A 22,922-nucleotide genomic window follows, 5' to 3' on the forward strand; every position below is an offset into this window, starting at 1 on the left:
GTGCCATATTTCTATGAACCAGGAATTGCATGGCGGCTACTGTGAACGTCGTGTACAGTTCTGCCACCGGGCACAAGAGAAATTACGGGCCGGTGACAGATTTTGTGCACGCGTTCTATTTAGCGACGAAGCGTCATTCGCCAACAGCGGTAACGTAAACCGGAGTAATATGCACCATTGGACAACGGAAAATCCACAATGGTTGCGACAAGTGGAACATCAGCGACCTTGGCTGGTTAACGCATTGTGCGGCATTATGGGAGAAAGGATAATTGGCCCCCATTCTATCACGGCAAACTAAATGGTGCAATTATTGCTGATTTCCTACGTAATGTTCTACAGACGTTACTACAAAATGTTTCACGGCGTGACAGAATGGCGATGTACTTCCAACATGATGGATGTCCGGCACATAGCTCGCATGCGGTTGAAGCGGCATTGAATAGCATATTTGATGACAGGTGGATTGGTCGTCGAAGCACCATACCATGGCCCGCACGTTCACTGGATCTGACGTCCCCGGATTTCTTTCTATGGGGAAAGTTGAAGGATATTTGCTATCGTGATCCACCGACAACACCTGACAACATGCGTCAGCGCATTGTCAATGGATGTGCGAACATTACGGAAGGCGAACTACTCGCTGTTGAGAGGAATGTCGTTACACGTATTGCCAAATGCATTGAGGTTGACGGACATCATTTTGAGCATTTATTGCATTAATGTGATATTTACAGGTAATCAAGCTGTAACAGCATGCGTTCTCAGAAATGATAAGTTCAAAAAGGTACATGTATCACATTGTAACAACCGAAATAAAATGTTCAAACGTACCACGTACTATATTTTGATTTAAAAAAGCTACCTGGTACCAACTGTTCGTCTGAAATTGTGAGCCAGATGTTTGTGACTATTATAGCACCATCTATCACAAAGAGAAAAAAGTGTTCCAACGAAAATATTCATATTTCTTTACGTACTACACGAATATGTAAAAAAAAGGGGGTTCCTATTTTTAAAAAAACGCAGTTGATATCCGTTTGATCTATGCCAGCGCCATCTAGCGGGCCACCAATAGAGCCATCTGGTTTCCCTGTTCAAGCTAGACAAGTTTTGTTCTTTGTATTTCGTGAGATATTTGGTCCGGTCACTATCAGTGAACCACCCTGTAGAATAAATTTGAAGACCGTATTACTTCCAAATCTCTCACTCTTATGTTGTGCAGTACAACAGACGCAAGATATAAGGAAATTCAGCACACCTTCATAGAATATGCCGACCTACAAAAAGCATTCGGCAACGTGAAATGATTCCAAATGTTTGAAATCCTTAGGGAAATAGGTAGAAGCTTAAGGAGGGTTATAAAATGTATAGAAAGAACCAAGAGAGAACAATGAGAATAAAAGAGAGAAATGCTCCGAATAAAAAAAGTGTTAGGTAGAGAATACATGCTTTCTACTCTGTTACCTAAACTGTACAGCGAAGAATCAATTACGGAAATAAAAGGAAGACTCAGGAGTGGCTTAAAAATTCAGGGTGAAGGAATATCAACGGTACGATTCGCTCATGACATTGCCATCTGCAGAGGCTGAATTGCAGGACCTGCAGAAGTAAAGTGTAATGGGCACACGCAATGAACTGAGAGTAACCCAAAGAAAGACAGACGTAATGAAGAGTAATGGAAATGAGATCAGCAGTAATCTTAGCAATGAAGTTGTGAAGGAATGCTTCTGTCATGGAAGCAAAATAAAGCATGACAAACTATTGAAGAAGGATGGAAGAAGCAGAATCGTACAGGAAAGAAGAGCATTCCTCACTAGAAGAAATCTACTTGTAGCAAATACAGGACTCAATTTGGGAAAGAGAGTTCCAATAATATTCAGCTGAAGAATAGGATTCAGCTAAGCGCATGATTGGAAAATCGTCTGAGATGTGAAGTTACAGAAGGATTCTGGAAATTAAGTTCACTTATACGATAAAAACGGACATTCCGCAAATCGGCGTGGAGTATAACACTGACTAGAAGACTGTATAGGATACAAGTGCTGCGACATCAGGAAGTAACTTCCATTGTACAAAAAGATGACCTACAAGAGAAAAACTATAATGGAAGACAGACTTAAATATGTCCAACAAATAGTCGAGAAATTTAAGTGTAAATGCCGATCCGAGATGAAGAAGAAGGCATGGGTGATACCTAACTTGCACTTTTCTCACATGACCTTAATGTCGCGGGCTAAGCTAATAATGTGGATGCCTTTTGTCTTGTCTTCCAAAAAGTACTGGACTCTGTACCATACCAACATGTATTAACAAAAGTATAATCAAATGGTCCCGGGAGTAGACAACATTCCATTAGAACTACTGACGGCCTTGGGAGAGCCAGTCCTGACGAAACTCTACCATCTGGTGAGCAAGATGTATGAGACAGGCGAAATACCCTAGGACTTCAAGAAGAATATAATAATTCCAATCCCAAAGAAAATAGGAGTGACAAATGTGAAAATTACCGAACTATCAGTTTAATAAGTCACGGCTGCAAAATACTAACGCGAATTCTTTACAGAGGAATGGAAAAACTGCTAGAAGCCGACCTCAGGGAATATCAGTTTGGATTTCGTAGAAATATTGGAAAATGTGAGGCAATACTGACCCTACGACTCATCTTGAAGATAGATTAAGGAAAGGCAAACCTACGTTTCTAGCATTTGTACACTTAGAGAAAGATTTTGACAATGTAGACTGGAATACTCTCTTTCAAATTTTGAAGATGGCAGGGGTAAAATACAGGGAGAGAAAGGCTATTTACAATTTCTACAGAAACCAAATGGCAGTTACAAGAGTCGAGGGACATGAAAGGGAAGCGGTAGTTGGGAAGGGAGTGAGACAGGGTTGTAGCCTCTCCCCGATGTTATTCAATCTGTATACTGAGCAAGCAGTAAAGGAAACAAAAAAAAAAAAAAAAGAGAAGGAGAAGAAATAAAAAATTTTGAGGCTCGCCGATGACATTGTAATTCTGTCAGAGACAGCAAAGGACTTGGAAGAGCAGATGAACGGAATGGACAGTGTCTTGAAAGGAGGATATAAGATGAACATCAACAAAAGCAAAATAAGGATAATGGAATGTAGTCGAATTAAGTCGGGTGATGCTGAGGGATTCAGATTAGGAAATGAGACACTTCAAGTAGTAAAGGAGTTTTGCTATTTGGAGAGCAAAGTAACTGATGATGGTCGAAGTAGAGAGGATATAAAATGTAGACTGGCAATGCCAAGGAAAGCGTTTCTGAAGAAGAGAACTTTTTTAATATCGAGTATAGATTTAAGTGACAGGAAGTCGTTTCTGAAAGTATTTGTATTCAGTGTAGCCATGGACGGTAAATAGTTTGGACAAGAAGAGAATAGAAGCTTTCGAAATGTGATGCTACAGAAGAATGCTGAAGATTAGATGGGTAGATCACATAAGTAATGATGAGGTATTGAATAGAATTGGGGAGAAGAGGAGATTGTGGCACAACTTGACTAGAAGAAGGGATCGGTTGGTAGGACGTGTTCTGAGGCATCAAGGGATCACCAATTTAGTACTGGAGGGCAGCGTGGAAGGTAAAAATCGTAGAGGGAGACCAAGAGATGAATACATTAAGCAGAATCAGAAGGATGTAGGTTGCAGTAGGTACTGGGAGATGAAGAAGCTTGCACAGGATAGAGTAGCATGGAGAGCTGCATCAAACCAGTCTCAGGAGTGACGACCACAACAATAAGATAGTCATATGGGGCAGCGAAATAAAGTCGTCACTGGCTGAGGATTTCTTGGTTGGGAGTATTCAGCATGTTATGTTGGATGGAGAGCCAACGACTCAAGTAGACTTGTGTTGCGAACCTTGTTGTGTACGTTGTATACTAAAGTACTGACAGGAAGTATCAATAGCAACCGCAGTCCTCTTACCAATGACGCAGTCATGTATAATGAGGTATAATCACGGTGATGTAAAACTTCGCTAGAAATGCAGGTGATAGGTCCGCACGTTAACTGTTGGTACACTTTCCCCAGTTGATAACTGAGGTACGTTAGGGGCACACCAAGTCATCGAAGTGATGTTCAATTGAAAGACTTGCATCAGGCCATGGAGCCACATGATATCGTTATTATTATTTGGAAAAAAAACTGTACAAATATACAATTAGATTTTGATAAGATTTCGAAGTGGTGGAGTTAAATTCTAGGAAAAAAAGAAAGAAAACGACTTACCACAGAATTATCCAAAGTGGTCACAAATTGATAGTCATACAGGTGTTGACCGAATATGTGAAATGGTGAACTCCGGCGACCGATGGATGAATGTGTGATGCTACACCGCAATTTCACCGAGCAACTGGCAAGGATAGTAAAGAGGTGACACGTCGATACCAGGGCAGAAGGTCTTTGCCAGTTTCATTCCACGTACCCAGTTGGACAATAACTATGCCTCGCAGATTGGCGCATGAGGTGTATACGCAGATGTCACCATTCGAGAGAGGACGCGTAGTTGGGCTCAAAGGAGCTGGTTGGAGTAATCGGCGGCTGCTCGCTCGGCATTTGGAGTGATGCCACAATTCGTCATTGTCGAGAGAAATGGGTGGATCATGGCCGAACACAGCGCAAGAAGGAAGCGGGTGACCTGGAGAGGCGGCAGAATGTGAGGAGCCCGGATTCATCATTATCATCGATCCGACGTGCAACTGGTGCTTCAATGACCACAAGGACCATAATTAAGCGGCTCACAGAAAGGGGACTGAGATCGTGGCGCCCCCTGCGTCGACTACCATTGACGTCTGTAGACCAACAAGCCCGTTTGCACTGTTGTCGGGCACATTGCGCCTGGATGCTCATTGACTGGAGTAGAATTGTCTCCAGTGACGAGTCCTGCTTCGAACTAAGCCCCGATGAGCAGCAAAGACTTGTCTGTAGACGCCCCAGACAATGGGGGGATACCAACATGACTGTCACCCGCCTAGGTGGTCGAGTATGCCATTTAATTTCATAGCAGGGCCCCACTGGTTGTCATCCGCGGCGCCCTTATAACACAGAGGTACTTCGAAAATATTCTACGTTCCGTTTCCTTACCCTTCGCGGCAAGCCATCCTAAGCTTACCTTTACCAAGATAATGCCCGCCCATATGCGACGAGAGATTCTGTTGCTTGTATTCGTGTTTGCGAACCCTACCTTGGCCAGCAAAGTCGTCAGATCTCTTCCCAGTTGAGAACATTTGCAGCGTTACGGGGAACGCCCTCCAACCAGCTGGGGACCTTAACGATTCACCGCTGCAGGACAGAATGTGGTAGGATATCCCTTAGGAGGATATTCTACAACTTTACCAATCACTGCCCAAAGTGAATAGCAGCTCACATAGGGGTCGAGGTGAACTAACGCGTTATTGACTTGTCCATCTTGTAAACCTCCTTCTCCGCAATAAGTCATCCACTTTCTCAGAAATTGTAATAATTTATTTGTCTGTACACCTACACCACATTTACCGACTCCCGTCCCATTCGGATAATTCATTAGTGGTGCGGCGAGGGATTTATTTTTCCTAAAAGTGTATGGCGGCAGCTTCCTTTAAAAATGCAGAAATGTTAAATTCTGCACTCCATACAATGCAGAAAAGTCACAATCGGTATTAGTCAAATTGTACAAATAATCTGACAATTAGTGTGGATCTAAAATGGAATGATTACATAGGCTGTGTCGTAGGCGAAACACGTTGTAAACTTCGGTTCAATGCCAGGATACTGGGAAATTGCAACGTCGACGGCTTACGTAGCAGTTGCGCGTCCCATGTTAGAATATTGCGTAGTGTGTGAGAACATACCAAGTAAGGCCTTTCTTCTTTTACATCCACACAAAATATGGGAGAAAAATCGTTTTGATTTTGACATTTTCATTAGTCTGTGGGTGAGTAATTCGTAAGTAATAAAACCAACATGATAATGTTTTCGCGTCTTCAACGATTCATTAACTCATCTGAAAAGTAAATAGACGTTTGTAGCAGTTTGTACATGGGGGCTCGATTCTTTAAGTGATCGGGCGTGTGGCGGCTATTGATTTTGAATGAAATTTTTGGGTCATCACGCTGCATTATTTTGATACTTAAGTTGCTATCAAAGCCGACGTTTTCGTGAATGTAATCATCACATAGACATCATCACAGATTTGGTAGATTCCAGTTCGTTACCAGGATACAGGGAAGAGGCACAGATGCATTTAAGCGGTCATTCTTCCTGCGGTCCAAATGTGACTGGAAAGAAAAGAAATCCTGACATGTTGCTCAATGCTAAGTGACTTCAACGATGTAATTCACAGTGGTTTGCTGATTATGGATGTAGACGTAGGACACATGTTATGACGAGCACCATCATACTAGGGATATGCAAAAAGTATCGAAATATCAAGATTTCTACGAAATAAATCGGCATATACAATCGATATCTAAATTTTCGATAAATCAGTTAAACAGTATTTAATATAAAATTTCGAAAGATACATTTTTAATGTCTTCATTTTTGATTCATAAGAAACTACAGTTTTCATCAACGGATTTCTTGTCCATTCGAACTGCTGCCAACTTTTGCGAACTGACAATAGGTGTCTTACAGTGGGTTCAATTTAATTTCATATTCAGTGCTACAAATGAGTACTAGAGTTGAACTTGACCTTAACTATACTGCATATTCACGAAGACTTGCTATTCCTGTGCGTCGTTTCTACCATTGCAAAAGGTACGTACAAGGTGCAAAATCACGTATTTCGTGCACCTCTGTAGGAGAATGGTGGAAATTGTCACTGCCTGCTCCCAACTATGAAGACGGTATGTGCGCTTCCCTTCTTACTCAAGAAAAGATACGACGCACTGTAAAAATAACGTGCATTCGGAACAAGAATCACGTACATTTCTACACTGGTATTTAACGGAAAATGGGCTCTGTTGTCTGAAACTGTTTATGGTAAGTGGAGTATTTCATGCTCAGCTCACGTATCAGAAGTGTTTCACTAACAAGAAGCCGAGAGTTCTCTCTTGTTAGCAGTTTCGCTTCTGCTGTCTCGTCGTTTGTCAGGCACGTCTTCCACGAACAATATTCCCAAGAAAGGTGCGAATCAGGATAGCGTATGACATGGTGCACGCCATCTATTGACGCTACGGCGAAGCTATTCACGCAGTACCTAGAATATCTACTGAAGAATGACGCAACCTGACGCCCTCTTACTAGCTACGTCTTTAGGTGTTTAGGTGCTTTGCCACAGTAAGCTAGCTATCGCGACGTACAAAGGGGAACTGAATACAGTGTTAGTGCGTTTTGGGACGGTCCCCACGCTGTTACATGTATGTCTGTGTCTGTGGGCTAAAGATCTAACCGTTAAAACAGTGTTTGGTTTGGTTTCGAGCTGATTTCAGTTTCCAAAACAAATACGTCTGCCGTCTGCACATTCTTTTCAAAACAAGGCAACAACGAACCTGTTTTCTGCAACCTACGTGATAAAATTTATAAAACTCGTGGTAACACAACCAACTTAGCTACCAATGTAAAACTTAGACATCATTTTGCCTACTTGCAACTGGCGAAAAAACAAAATCGGCGTCGTCCGTACCAACTCCATCAACATCCTCAAACAGCAGATGAGTTTGCTAAGATGATGCCGACCGTGCGACTTCAGATATTTCAGTGATGAGCCACACGAATGATCCCACTGTTGACGATGTAAGTATTACGTAATGGTCATACAAAATTAGTGTTAACAGATAGTTTACGATAACAGCCCAGATTTTCATAACGAAGATTCGGAGTTACTTTCCTGTGCGTATCGAGGTATATTGTCATCTTCCGACAGAGAGGACTAATTACTGTACTTATGAATTAAGACTACGTAAAAAATCACTTTGCCTTTTTCACTCTCCCCGTCTCACACATGAAGATCGTAATAATAATGAGGCTTCCGAAGTGACAACGACTATTTCCTATTATTGTTGTACGTATAAATTGTTAGGCTATGGATTACGTTTCCTTTCATGCATCTTTTTGTTTTTAGGGTACGTTGTGCAGTAATAATGACTCACATGAAATCACAGTCAGTTCTGAGGCAGAGATAGCTTTGAAGATAAATTGAGGGTGGCGTATACACGAATTTAAATCTGTATGTGTTGAAAATATTTTATCTTTTATTCCTAATTAAAATTCAGTTGTAACAGAAAAACTATCTGTACAAGTTATTTCGGGTAATAATGTTTCTACTTTATTTCATTATCGTTCGGCTAAAATTAATAATTCACAGTGGCAAATATTAAATTTTAGTGATGCCTATGCCAAGCTTTAAAAAAATCGATAGTTTTAATATCACTAATTTGTGTTTGTAATATTTCTGATTCAGTACTGATTTTAATTTTTCAGACGGTGGTCAAAAGTATTGTGATATTACTCAAGCCTTGGTTTTCACTCTAGGAAAATGTAGGAATGAAAAAAATTGGTGCGTAAATCTTGCTCGCTTTATAAGATATCTTCCAGAAAAAAGGTTTGTAAGTTATGTTCTAATTATTTCATTTTAATGAGATGCATCTTATAATGTATAAAAATTTATGTAACCAATCTGTAGCTAATACTTACATTTACTTCTAAATTGTAGGTAACACAGTTAGTACAAGAGAGAGACAACACAACAAAGGCCTTTTTTTTTAAATCCTAACTGAAGCAAAAGTTATTTCCTTTATAAGTGACGTACTGAATGTCACAAACTTCATAAGGAGTTTCTTGGTATTGACAGTTCACTTGCCTGGCAACTTGCACCTTCAGTGCTTCAAAATATGTCTACATGCGGTCAGACTGTCCGAGGTAAGTTTTGTTTAAAAAACGGGTACTTCCTATGTTATTATGTCAAATATATAAAAATAATTAGGTTACGAATAAAAACAATATTTACATCGAAATTGTACCGCATATTTTTTCATAATGGTCATTACTTCTCAGTCACACACAGGACATGAATCACACATCAGGACATCAAAGTCGCTGGGAGAAAACTGATGGCTAAAACAGTGCGATTCGACAATGGAGCATGTACGAACTATGGGAAATTGTTCTGAATAACGCTCGACACCGGAGTGGGGAAAATATCTCACACTGTCGAGCGCTGCTCGCTGTTGGAGTGGAACAACAAACACTACTGTTAAAGTCTATCGATAATAATTATTGGTGTCATTAATTAGTTTTTTTTGTAAATAAGTAATTTTACAGTACGTTATGTGTCTTCTAGTGATTAATGTTGGGTGTAATAAAGTATTAGCTTGCCAATTTTTAGATGTTTGTTAATCATGAACGGCCGCGGTGGCCATGCGGCTCTAGGCGCTGTAGTCCGGAACCGCGCGACTGCTACGGTCGCAGGTTTGAATCCTGCCTCGGGCATGGATGTGTGTGATGTCCTTAGATTAATTAGGTTTAAGTAGTTCTAAGTTCTAGGGGACTGATGACCTCAGATGTTAAGTCCCATAGTGCTCAGAGCCATTTGAACCATTTTTTCTTAATCATGTCTGTGACATGGATCGATTTTCTGTAAATATTGAAATATTGACCAATATATCGAAATACGAAGATTTTTATCTCGTTAATGTCGATATCTTTCATTTACACTGAAGAGCCAAAGAAACTGGTACACCTGTCTGATATCGTGTAGGGCCACAGCAAAAACGGGGAAGTGCCGCAACACGTGGTGGCATGGACTCGACTAATGTCTGAAGTAGTGCTGGAGGGAACTGACACCATGAATCCTGAAGGGCTGTCCATAAATTTGTAAGAGTACGAGGGGGTGGAGATCTCTTTTGAACACCACGTTGCAAGGCATTACAGATATGCTCAATAACGTTCGTGTCTAGGGAGTTTGGTGCCAGCGGAAGTGTGCCAGCGGAACTCAGAAGAGTGTTGCTGGAGCCATTCGACAGCAATTGGACGTGTGATGTGTCGCATTCTCCTGCTGGAATTGCCCAAGTCCGTCGGATTGCACAATGGACATGAACGGATGCAGGTGATCAGACAGGATGCTTACGTACGTGTCACCTGTCAGAGTCGTATCTACACGTATCAGGGCTCCCGTATCACTCCAACTGCGAACGCCCCACACCATTACAGAGCCCCACCAGTTTGAACAGTCTCCTGTTAACATGCAGGGTCCATGGATTCATGACGTTTTCTGCGTACACGTACAAGTCCATCCGCTCGATACAATCTGAAACGAGACTCGTCCGATCAGGCAACGTTTCCAGTCCTCAACAGTCCAATGTCGGCGTTGACGGGCCCAGGCGAGGAGCAAAGCTTTGTGTTGTACTGTCAAGGGTACACGAGTGGGCCTTGAACTCTGAAAGACCCTACCGATGATGTTTCATTGAATAGTTCGCACGCTGACACTTGGACTGAAATCTGCAGCAGTTTGCGGAAGTGTTACACTTGTGTCAAGGTTGAACGGATTCTCTTCAGTCGTCGTTGGTTCCGTTCTTGAAGGATCTTTTTCCGGCCGCAACGATCTCGGAGGTTTGATGTTTAGCCGAGTTCCTGATATTCACGGTACACTCGTGAAATGGTTTTACAGCAAAATCCCTACTTCATTGCCACCTCGGAAATGCTGTGTCCCATCGCTCGTGCACCGACTGTAACACCACTTTCAGACACACGTAAATCTTGATAACTTGCCATCGTAGCAGCAGTAACCGATCTAACAGCTGCTCCAGACACTTGTTGTCTTATGTTGCCGATCGCAGCGACGTATTCTGCCTGTTCGCATATCTCTGTATTTGAATGCGCATGTCTATACAAGACACAATATACAGGGTGAAAATTATTTAAACCGACAAACTCTGGCAGGTTGTAGGAGACATCGAAACAAATATTTTTCCCTAATGTCATTTTTTTCCTATGAGGAATATTTAAACCGGTAGAGGCAGATTTCTCTGGCGGCAAATTAATTAAACCAACAAACACTTTTCCATTTTTTTATGACCAAGAGACAACACATTAACACAACCCAATTTTAATTACAGCAGATTTTCAAAAATGCCTCCATTGACACGTAAACAAAGGTTGCACTGTCGGATCATGTTCTGTCTGACACGGGCAAAAACCCCAGGAGTATCCTTAATTGTTCCTGCTGCTGCTACTATCCGGGCAACCAGATCCTCTTCCGATGCAACAGGAGTTGCGTAAACGAGGTTGCACATCTCTCCCCACACAAAAAAGTCCAGAGCGACATATCTTGGGATCGAGCAGACCATGGCACAGGACAACCTCTGACAATCCACGTTTCTGGGAACCGTCGGTCCAGGAATCGACGCATACGACGACTGAAATGTGCCGGCGCCCCGTCAAGTTAGGACCACATCCTTTGTCTTGTAGGGAGCGGCACGTCTTCCCGCAATTCTGGCAATGCTCTGGCGAGAAAATTGTAATAGTGCCCGCCATTTAATGGTCTAGGTAGCAGATACGGCCCAGTTAAACAGTCCCCAACAACATCAACCCATACATGAACGAAGAACCGCACTTGATGAGCGCTGGTAGCTGTGCCATATGGGTTATCCTCACTCGAAACACACGAATTGTGCATGTTGAAGACTCCATCACGCCCGAACATTGCTTCATCGGTAAACAACACAGAGGATGGAAATTTAGGATGCATTTCACACTGTTCCACGTACCACTGCGAAAACTTTGCCCTGGGTGGATAATCAACTGGTTCCAGGTTGTGGACACGCTGTTAGTGAAATGGACGTAACAATTGCTCTCGAAGGACTGTTCTTACCTTCGTCTGATTCGTCCCCATGTTACGTGCAATTGCACGAGTGCTGTTGAAGGATCCAGCTCCACAAGCTGCAAGACAGCTTCCTCAAATTGCAACGTTCCTGCCGTGCGACGGCGTCCCTGTCCAGGTAATCTGCTAAATGACCCGGTCTCAGACGTTGGTACACAGCAGCAAATGTCGTATGATTAGGATATTTTTGTTGATAAACCCGTTGTGCAGCTCGTCCGTTGTGGTGCACTGCGTAGTACGCACCAACCGTATCATTAGTAAACAGAAACAATGTACTACTACAGCGGACAACAGTTGCCTACAATTGAAGAACGTAATACGGCCTCCGCCGGTTTAAATAATCCTCATAGGAAAAAATGACATTAAGGAAAAATATTTGTTCTGATGTCTCCTACAACCTCCCTGAGGTTGTCGGTTTAAATACTTTTCACCCTGTAGATCGATATTTCTAAAATTTTACCCATCCTTACACCTACCAATCAGAATAATGATGATATCAAAGAGAAAAAAGTGGTGATGAATATCGCAACTTACTCCAGTGAGTAGCTCGCTTTCACGAGGTCTACCGGGGAAGCGCGACCTAGTAGACGTCTGTTACACTGGCCAGCCTGCCTGGTTGCACCCCACTGCAGTGACAGCCTTTCACGACACTGACCTCGCCGCGCCCTCGTTTCCACGGCGAAGCACGGAACGAATTACCGGCCGTTCCCTCCCTCCGGAGATGCTGAGGATGAGGGGTGGCTCTCTGGCGACAAAGGCCTGCCTCACAAATCCCCCCTCCCTCCAACCCCCGACATGGCTTCGCGTTCTGCAGCTGTCGTCGGGGCGGGGCCTTCACCCTGTTTGCTGTATTACGGCGGACGTTAAGCCCCGCAACGGCCAAGACGGGAGATGTCAGCTGAAGGGACGGACAGAGATCGAAATCTACCACAATGTACTGCTCACAGACACGTGATGCAGCATCGAGATGTTTTCAAGTTGTGGCGCTTCGAGATGTCAAAAGAAGTCGTTGGAGTTGATCAGATAGCACTGCTCAGGTAACACACATGACTAGCGCACGAGAATATGGCTGAGAAAGTTAATTAAAATCATAGATATCCAACTCTTGTTAATAAGTAGGATAAAGGCTAGACTGTGTCAGCAAGTTCAGGTGAATGCTAGCTGTAGTAGTTATGAAGAGGTTTGCAGAGGTTCAGAGGTTAGCGTAGCGAGCTGCTTCAAACCAGTCTTCGTTCTGAACACCACCACAATAACAACAAGGTCGATTTACACAGGACGCCAGAGAAATGGAAAGACAGCTCACCGTCAAACTCAGGTGTGTTCACGCTAGAAAGAGCGTCCAGTGTCGCATACTTATTTCTGAAACTCATTTTTCGCAATAGTCCACATAATGTATCTACGATACATTTCATTTGTATTTCTAATATTGTGTGAAAATTACTGACACGAATTATTTACAGACGAATATGAAAGCTGGTGGAAACCGACATCGGGAAAGATCTGGAGAAATGTAGGAACACACGAAGCAATACTGATCCTACGACTTACGTCACAAGGCAGAATAAAGAGAGGCCAACATACGTCAATAGCATTTGTAGAATTAGAAAAAGCTTTTGTCTACGGTGACTGGAATAAACTATTTTTAAATTCTGAAGGTTTTTTTGGGGGGGGGGGGGAGGGGGGGGGACACAGATAGGGAAAGATCATAGTACGAGTACACAGCTGGTACAGAAACTACACAGCAATTGCAAGCGTACCTTGAGCAACCAGTGAACGGAAAGGAGTAATTTGGTAAATGGATTAAAGTTGAGGGAGAAGAAGTTTGTGCGTTCATCGCGATGTCGCCAAACACGGATGCAACCATTATGATGCTGTAAACAGAAGCTGCATTCATCCGAAAAAGTGACGTTTTGCTATTCGTGCACCCAGGTTCGTCGTTGAGTGCAACATCGTAGGGGCTCCTGTCTGCGATGCAGCGCCAAGGGTAACCGCAGCCATGTTCTCCGAGCTGATAGTCCATGCTGCTGCAAACGTCGTCGAACTGTTCGTGCAAATGGTTGTCCACTTGCAAACGTCCCCATGTGTTGACTCAGGTATCGAGACGTGGCTGCACGTTCCGTTACAGCCATGCGGATAAGATGCCTGTCATCTCGCCTGCTAGAGATACGAGGCCGTTGGGATCTAGTACGGCGTTTCGTTTACCCTCCGGAACCCACCGATTCCATATTCTGCTAACAGTCATTGGATCTCGACCAACGCGAGCAGCAATGTCGCGAAACGATAAACCGCACTCGCGATAGGCTACAATCCGACCTTTATCAAAGTCGGAAACGTGATGGTACACATTTCTCTTCCTTACACGAGGCATCACTACGTTTCACCAGGCAACGCAGGTCAATAGCTGTTTGTGTATGAGAAATCGGTTGGAAACTTTCCTCATGTCAGCACGTTGTAGGTGTCGACACCGGCGCCAATCTTGTGTGAATGCTTTGAGAAGCTAATCATTTGCATATTATAGCATGTTCTTGCTGTCGGTTAAATTTCAAATCTGTAGCACGTCATCTTCATGGTGTAACAATTTTAATGGAGAGTAGTGCATGTAGCTGTTGTGTTATATAATTACAGTAACAAACCCCTTGGCATGATGAACCACAATCCTGTATGTAATTCATTAATCACTGGTGCTACTGCAATATAACCCATGTTAGAACCCTTCCGCTACATTTTTGAGAAATAATAGCAGTAAATATCAGTGACACTGGAAATGTGAATGGAGACTGGGGGCGGAGCTTAGATTACGTAATAGGTAATGTGACAGTTCTGAATAAGTGGGAAATCCGGGTTCGAGTCCCTCTGTGGTAAAAATTTACGCTTGTCGCGACATATTCTGTAGGTGTTCATAAAGCGGATAGAAGAAATGAAATGCTAAGACTGCTAATGTCACACAACGATAGAATTTTATTTGTTACTGCAGCCGATTAGCCGATAAATGACAGCTGTATTATTAAGAGGTTTGTTCATTATCAAAGAAGTGAAAAAGGAATTGGAAAAAAAGGGACTTTACGTTTGCAAGCTCACTGAAGTACTACTGTGATATTGTTTCATAAAGTCAATAATCTGCCACCTTTGACAGAAGTATTTGATGGTTAAACACAAGCTTTAACATGATTGTGGGTGGATTTGATAAATTCTCTTGTCATTTTCTCAGCCTTTGATGTGGTCCCTGCAACCTATACTACAACCTTATCTCAGTGTGCCAGCAATGTTCAACATTAGATTTTCACAAACAATTCCTTTTGTATTTACGAAGAACAGTTGCCTTTAAAAATTACTAACGGGTAGGCTGCAAAAGTTGTACATCCATTTTTCGTGAATCAAACAACACGGCGCTCAGACCTGCACCTCGCTAGACACAGCAGGTACAGTGTCAGAAATAACTCGAGACGCAGTCGAGCCCTGAAGTATAAGAAGAAATTTCTCGCAGATTATGAAGAAAGTTAGTAATGAAAACTTCATTTCTGTCTCGTCTCGTCTTCCTTCTCGCGTAATAATTTTAAAAAAGCAATCAAAGTTCATGTCCTTCTTCGGAGGGAGAGGAATAAGGCGCCGTTGCCAGTGGATCTTGATGAAATTTCGTTCAACAGCCGAGTCTCGACTACCTGCAGCCAGTGAAGAGGTTGCCTGATCCGCTGGCAGAAGCGAAGGACGGTCGTCGAGAATTTGAATGTGAGATGCTGTCTACTCAAATACCCTGTTATTACATGCAGGGCAGACTGAGATCGAAATGAGGGAGAGCGTTTTTCTGAGGTGGTACTCTACACCTTCCGTGAAGTGTCGCTGTTGTTTGTTACATCTACATCTGATGTCTACATGCCTACGCACAGTTTGCGGAACATGTTCCGTAGTTCACTGAATCTTATACCTCCTCTCGTGTTAAGCACGCGGATAGTATGCGGTAGGGAATATCTTCGTTACTCCCCCAGAACACGGTCGAACTTCTGTAAGTGACTCGCGGTCAAGATGGAAGTTTGAGGAAGTACACGTATTTCTTACAGCTTGAGGACATTATGCCTTTTTCTGACGCTCTTGTATTGATTATACAAATACGCGAATGGCAGTGCAGCTTTTATTAGAATATTCTCCGTTTCATCCGCAAATGAAACTTGGTATAATCCCTAGACCGAAGAACAATATGCTAAAACTGGTCAACTAATTGTTTCGTAAAACGCCTTACTTAATGCACAACCTAAACAGTTTTAGGATTCTTCGATTAAATCTCTTTATGGCAGTTTCGCAATACTGTAATTCTTCTTCCATTTCAATATCTGTCCTTGTTCCCAGTGGCACATTTTCATGCCTATGCTACCACTGTATTTAGGTAGTAGCCATTTTATGGCAAAATATTTCTTGACCGATTGAAACTTCCTGGCAGATTAAAACTGTGTGCCGGACCGAGACCCTTGCCTTTAGCGGGCAAGTGCTCTACCAACTGAGCAACCCAAGCACGACTCACGCCCCGTCTTCACAGTTTTACTTCTGCCAGTACCTCGCCTCCTACCTTCCAAACTTTACAGAAGCTCTCCAGCGAACCTTGTAGAACTAGCACTCCTGAAAGAAAGGACATTGCGGAGACGTGGCTTAGCCACAGCCTGGGGGATGTTTCCAGAACGAGATTTTCGCTCTGCAGCGGAGTGTGCGCTGATATGAAACTTCCTGGCAAATTAAAATTGTGTGCCGGACGGGGCGTGAGTCGTCCTTGGGTAGCTCAGTTGGTAGAGCACTTGCCCGCGAAAGGCAAAGGTACCGACTTTGAGTCTCGGTCCGGCACACAGCTTTAATCTACCAGGAAGTTTCATATCAGCGCACTCTTCACTGCAGAGTGAAAATCTCATTCTTGACCGATTGTGTTCGTTATCATTGTTCTGCTGTGTCATCAATGAGCTCTTTCGATCTGTGGAGTTTATTTCTGTATTACCAGGTTTCTGACGTTCCTGATGACATACTGGTGTACTCCTATCTTATGTGAGATTATGTTTTTAGTTGCGAGAGGCAACTGTTTGATATGTGGTCTCCTTATGGTTGTGAGTAGTCTGTTTGTTCTTTGTAAGTATGAACGTCGTTGTCTGGGTACTCAGCGCTTGTCTCTGTTGGAACTCGAACATGTGGCTGTGGAATTTTTTTCCTTATGAACGATGACTATTGATCTTCATTCATTCTTAAGTTAGCTGCTTTACCTTTATGGGTCTAATGTAGTAAGCTTCGTAATTTCAGGATCTCATTTGTTCAAGCAGTGTTTTATTTCGTCGTGTGGCAAATGCGGAGCTGGAAAGCTGCTTCCAGCTATTTCCAACTGGAGATCCTTCAACCCCAGTCGCAGCCTGCTGAAGTTTTTAACTGAACAGAGAAAAAATCCGTAAGAGTTCGCGCTGTTCTCATAATTAGGTATTGTAAGACCTATCTTTCTTATAGGCTTCCCTTGCGTATAATGCGAATACCGGGAAATAGTAAACACATCCTAAAGATTCTCACTCCAAGATCGACGGAATTCGACTGAAAACTACTGAGTTTTGCAATGGACCAACCTCTTTGCAGTAGACAATGAAGCGGAAAAAGCTCAAAGCAAAGTGTAGTGAAGCTACTTTTTCGTTGTATGATTTGTTTTAATGGCAAAAGAACACTTAGTTACTGCAGATACTCTCTGTGCGACAAGTCAATTTATGTTCACGAGACTTCGAGAGGAGCAGCTATAAAATTTTAGAGTCGTCCCCTGCTACAGAAATGGCGTAGTACGTGTTCACGAATGTACACCAATTGCTTCTTAATCCGTTATGTAGAGTCTAGCTTGAAAACGCCATGACGATGCTTTGCTTCAACAAAAATAGGAAAGGTCTTAAACTCAACCACATAGATCAAAACCAAAGCGGAAGTTAATGAAGATATAATAGAAACTGACGTTCACAAATAAATAGAAACTGACGTTCACGAATAAATCGTTCAAGTTAGAATGAAATTTAGAACCCTAATTCACAAGCGCAAATTTCTTGAGAAGTCTGTTCGACAAATTTCTGAATAGGCAGAATAACGCAAAAGGAAAAACAGTGAACGAATGAAGAGGGACTGGGATGAAAGAAAGAAAATGTGCTCCATAGTTGAGCACAACGAATAAAAAAGGAAAGACTAAATAGTTAAATGTATATGCTTTTTTTCTTGACTTCGTCAATAAGGTAGTTCCACGTTACATAATCATGCTTGCGACCACCACCCAAATTGGAACCTCGTAGTACAGTACCTAACCATCTCTCGGTTAGTATCCCACTCAACGTCATCGTTAACACTGGTGCATTATTGTGAAATACTCAAAATAAAATTGGTTTGGAATTTTATAAGCTTTCTCCACATCTCGTCTCGTCACTTCGTATTATATACACATTAAAGGAAACGTTACAATGCGACGGACAGTCGCGCTCAAGCAGAACAGAAAAATACATGCCCGGACTGTTTAAATGGCAAATATAACGGCGCAGAGAATAAATCATACGATCGTGGACAGAGCAATTAAAAACGAGAGGCAGGGAACAAAAAAAAGGGGGATAACAGAGCCAAACATGGGGCCCCGGAGCCAAAGGCGAAGCTGTGCGCTCTGCGGATAATTCCCAGCAGCGTCAGTTTTATTCGTTAGGCACTTCAATGGCAACATTATTGCATTATTTATGACAAGTGCCGCCCGACGGCAAATCGCAGGCCCGCTCGACCACGCACAAACGGGTAACTGCAACACATTTTCCAAGTTTATTCTATTGCGAAATTCGATAACGCGCTTACGCATGTCAATCGGATGCGCCACGGCCAATATCTGAACTATCGGAAATCGCAGCGCCCGATTAACGCTGGCGTTTCGACCGGCCACTGTTCCGAGGCGCCGGTGTAATGATCTGATAATCCTACTCTGGTTTGCGGCTGAAACGATCGCTGCTTTGTAGAATGAAGTCCTTGGTGCCACTATGAGCCTAAGGTGGAAGTTTTTTTCCTGGCAGTGGAAGAGTTTGGCTTTTCCAACAAAAAAGGAAAAAAGTCCACTGTTTATTCCACGTAGATCACATTAACATCAAAGTACTTTGTACCAAGTCAATACATTATTTGGTTCAAATGGCTCTGAGCACTATGGGACTTAACAGCTGTGGTCATCAGTCCCCTAGAACTGAGAACTACTTAAACCTAACTAACCTAAGGACATCACACACATCCATGTCCGAGGCAGGATTCGAACCTGCGACCGTAGCAGTCGCACGGTTCCTGACTGCGCGCCTAGAACCGCGAGACCACCGCGGCCGGCAATACATTATTTATTTCTTAGCCACTATAGGTAAAATGAGCGTTCTAGTGACTACCAGTAAGCCCCACTCAGGATTCTTTAAAGACTCGAACTCCGTTTTAAGAAAAGTTCGCGTTTCACGTATCTCAATATTATTCTCGTCATAGCTCTTGAACTGTGTGTGATTCAATGATATAATTTTGCCGGTTCATTCACTCATACACGTAGATAGTTTCTGCATATTGCATTGCAAACAACGTTAGTAGTAACGAAATTATACATTAAAACGTCTTGCGTGAGGCTGACGTTTTACTAGGCGCCATCTTGAGAAGAAAGAAATTTTTCACCCACCTGAATGTCTATGACGTCATATCTATTGAGTGTCTTAGAATGATATAATTTTGCGGGTATATTTAGTGGTACATGCAGATACTGTCCGCAAATTGTATTGTGAATGCAGACGGTAGTAAAGTAGTAACTAATTAAAACGTAATGTCAGATGCCGAAGTTTTACTGCGTGAATGGCGAAAATGTAGCAAGGAAAAGATATTTTTTCTTTCATTGTTTTGTGAGGGAGCGTCGGCGAGAAAAAGTTCCGTAAAGGTTCGGAATTTTGTGTGAAGTACGTAGGAAGTCGTTTAGTGTCTCATTCTCAAATGCTGAATGACAAACACACAGTTTCAAACTGTAACGCCTCTCTTATTGTGTTAAATGTTTAACATCAGATCATATCTCTTAATGAGTAGATTGTGACAGCATTTTAAACCTTTAAATTCGTTTAATAGTTACGCAAAGTGTCGAAAACAAAATACATGTAGCCCCTAGAAGTTGTTTGATACTTGAGTTGGCTTCAGAGACAGTCGTCAACTTAACAGTGTCTGATCTGTTTAGCCCTAGTATGCTAGAAATCGGGCAGTTCGCCGCCGGCCTCCAAGCACTGATCCTTGAAAGTAGGCACCGTTCGGAACGCTTCGTGCCGACTGTTCTCTGTTTCACATTGCTGCCACCCTGAACGACCCCAAAGTTGTGACACTGTAACTGCCGGACAAAGTGTTATGTTGTCTGTGTCAGCAGAGGACTAACTGATTAATAACTGTCATTGTGCTTATAATTAAATGCAGTATGCAGTGAGAGACACGATTACAAATGATTGCTAAATGTACTGAATGTCATTTTTCTTCTGCTCAGTGCGTTGCATTACATCACTAATTAGTTTAATATTTCTTGCTACAAGTTAATACCACATTTGAAGATGACAGAATCTATAAAGTGAATTCACGTATCCGTGTTACTTCAGTGTTAGAACTCAAACCATAGCGGCTGATCGGTACGAGTCGCGTACGTCCGTGAGTTGACAGTACTGGAAAACAAACAATCGCTGCCTCACATCCTCTAAATCCGCAGTGGCCACGTTATTTACCTCTCTGCCCGCGAGGTAAGCAGCCAACTTCATTTACGTCACTGCCGAATTCACCAGCCTAACTTAAAATTAAGCACATCTTACAATATTACTGTCCCTGTAACTATTTTTACTTGTTACTGAGTAGGGAAACTACACACTTAATAAGCCCTTAATTGTAGTTGATGTTTTTGGATTTGGCTGTTAGTTGTTATTTAAGTACACTGCTAGCCATTAAAATTGCTACACCGAGAAGAAATGCAGATGATAAACGGGTATTCATTGTACAAAAATATTATACTAGAACTGACATGTGATTACATTTTCACGCCGTTTGAGTTCATAGATCACGAGAAATCAGGACCCAGAACAACCACCTATGGCAGTAATAACGGCCTTGATACACCTGGGCATTGAGTCAAACAGAGCTTAGATGGAGTGTACAGATACAGCTGCCCATGCAACTTCAACACGATACCACAGCTCATCAAGAGTAGTGACTGGTGTATTGGGACAAGCCAGTTGCTCGGCCTCCACTGACCAGACGTTTTCAATTGCTGAGAGATCTGGAGGTTCATCATTGAGTACACCATCGCTGGCGCTCCTGTCTGTGATGCAGCGTCAGGGGTAACCGCAGCCATGGTCTCCGAGCTGATAGTCCATGTTGCTGCAAACATCTCAAACTGTTCGTGCAGATGGTTGTTGTCTTGCAAACGTCCCCATCTGCTGACTCAGGGATCGAGACGTGGCTGCACGATCCGTTACAGCCATGCGGATAAGATGTCTGTCATCTCGACTTCTAGTGATACGAGGCCGTTGGGATCCAGGACGGCGTTCCGTATTACCCTCCTGAACCCACCGAGATGATATTCTGCTAAGAGTCATTGGATCTCGACCAACGCGAGCAGCAATGTAGCGATACGGTAAACCGCAATCGCGATAGGTTACAATCAAAGTCGGAAACGTCATGATATGCATTTCTCCTCCTTACACGAGGCATCACAACAACGTTTCACCAACCAACGCCGCTCAGGTGCTGTTTGTGTATGAGAAATCGGTTGGAAACTTTCCTCATGTCAGCACGTTGTAGGTGTTGCTACCGGTGCCAACCTTGTGTGAATGCTCTGAAAAGCTAATCATTTGCATATTGGAGCATCTTCTTCCTGTCGGTTAAATTTCGCGTCTGTAGCATGTCATCTTCTTGGTGTAGCAATTTTAATGGCCAGTAATGCATTATTACAAAATACGGCTAAGCAGCGCCGGTCTCACGAATTCTTGATTCGGCCCGCATTTAACGACCACTGTTGTTGAGCAATAAAGAGATGTCGCACCTCAGATGGAGCATCCGTACTCCAGGTTTGACTCCATGCTCGCTGCCAACGGTGAAGTTGCTATCAGCAAGTTGTTGGGAGAGTCATAGGGGTGGATTTCTGGAAAGAGGTGGCTTTTTTTGTCAACCCAGGAATTCCCTGACATGTGGACAGCTGAAGATTATGCATTATTTTGGAATATGCTTTCAACATGGCTTCTTTTAAAACGACAGTATGGGAATTGTGAGTCCGCCTTGATGCAAGACACTTTGTTATTTGATTAGTTTTTTATTCCCCACACAAGTTTCAGTGACAATTATCGCCATCCTTAATAGGTCGTTTAAATCTGAAACATGTAGAAAATAACATAGTTATAGAAACGCTGCAACACGTGATTACATCTTTACTGTTCGTATTTTGAAATACAGTTTTCTGTGGATACTTTCGTACTACCTCATTTATTGTACGTTTTTGCACGTTTTTGACAACTGTTATATTTTTAAAAAATATGTTAACTCGTGTATTTATTTTCCAAGATGTTTTTTCGAGTTGATTCCTGAAAGATATTGTCCTGTCAACGGTCGCTTCAAGATAACTTGGGCGACTCTATCGAAACTCATTAGTTCATAAGAATCTACAGCTTTTCGTATGCTGCTAAACGAGCAACACTGATATGACAGTCAGACATATCTTCACATTAAGATCTCCAGGCTATGATATGCGTGGAATAAAATTTTGTAGTATCAAGTCAAAAATAACTACTCAAATCGCTTCCTCATACCTTCCCCTACTGCTCGTTCTCCTCGCTTTGAGAAACCCTATCAAAAACAAAGAAACCGAGTACACGTAGCTCGTGTAGCTGTTGGTCAGTGACAGAAGTGTGTCTCCCAAGCCTCTGCAAGCCTGTCAATTTTATTCCGTTTTATCTAGCGCACTGCCAGTGTAAAAGTCTACAGTGTCTCTGTTTCCCAAAATAAAACGCCGGGGATTTAAACTGCATCCGTAAAAAAAAGAGCAAATAATGACATTTCAATTACTGAGCGTTTATAATGAGTAAAAGAAACATCACGATTCATTTTTGGCGC

At 42.6% G+C, this 22,922-nt stretch overlaps 1 protein-coding gene across 3 annotated transcripts in view; it reads right to left on the reverse strand.

The window, feature by feature from the left end:
* Positions 1-22,922, reverse strand: part of LOC126281600 (semaphorin-2A-like) — a 944,484-nt gene that overhangs the window by 503,529 nt on the left and 418,033 nt on the right. Inside the window, exon 1 of one of the 3 annotated variants that reach the window (XM_049980703.1) lies at positions 12,351-12,411. The exons of the other annotated variants lie outside the window; for them this stretch is intronic. The gene's annotated coding sequence lies outside the window, so the exon portion shown is untranslated. Of the gene's footprint in view, positions 1-12,350; positions 12,412-22,922 lie in introns of those variants that run through there. 3 annotated transcript variants of the gene reach the window in all.

This window comes from Schistocerca gregaria, chromosome 7 (assembly GCF_023897955.1).
Source record: "Schistocerca gregaria isolate iqSchGreg1 chromosome 7, iqSchGreg1.2, whole genome shotgun sequence".
NCBI lineage: Eukaryota > Metazoa > Arthropoda > Insecta > Orthoptera > Acrididae > Schistocerca > Schistocerca gregaria.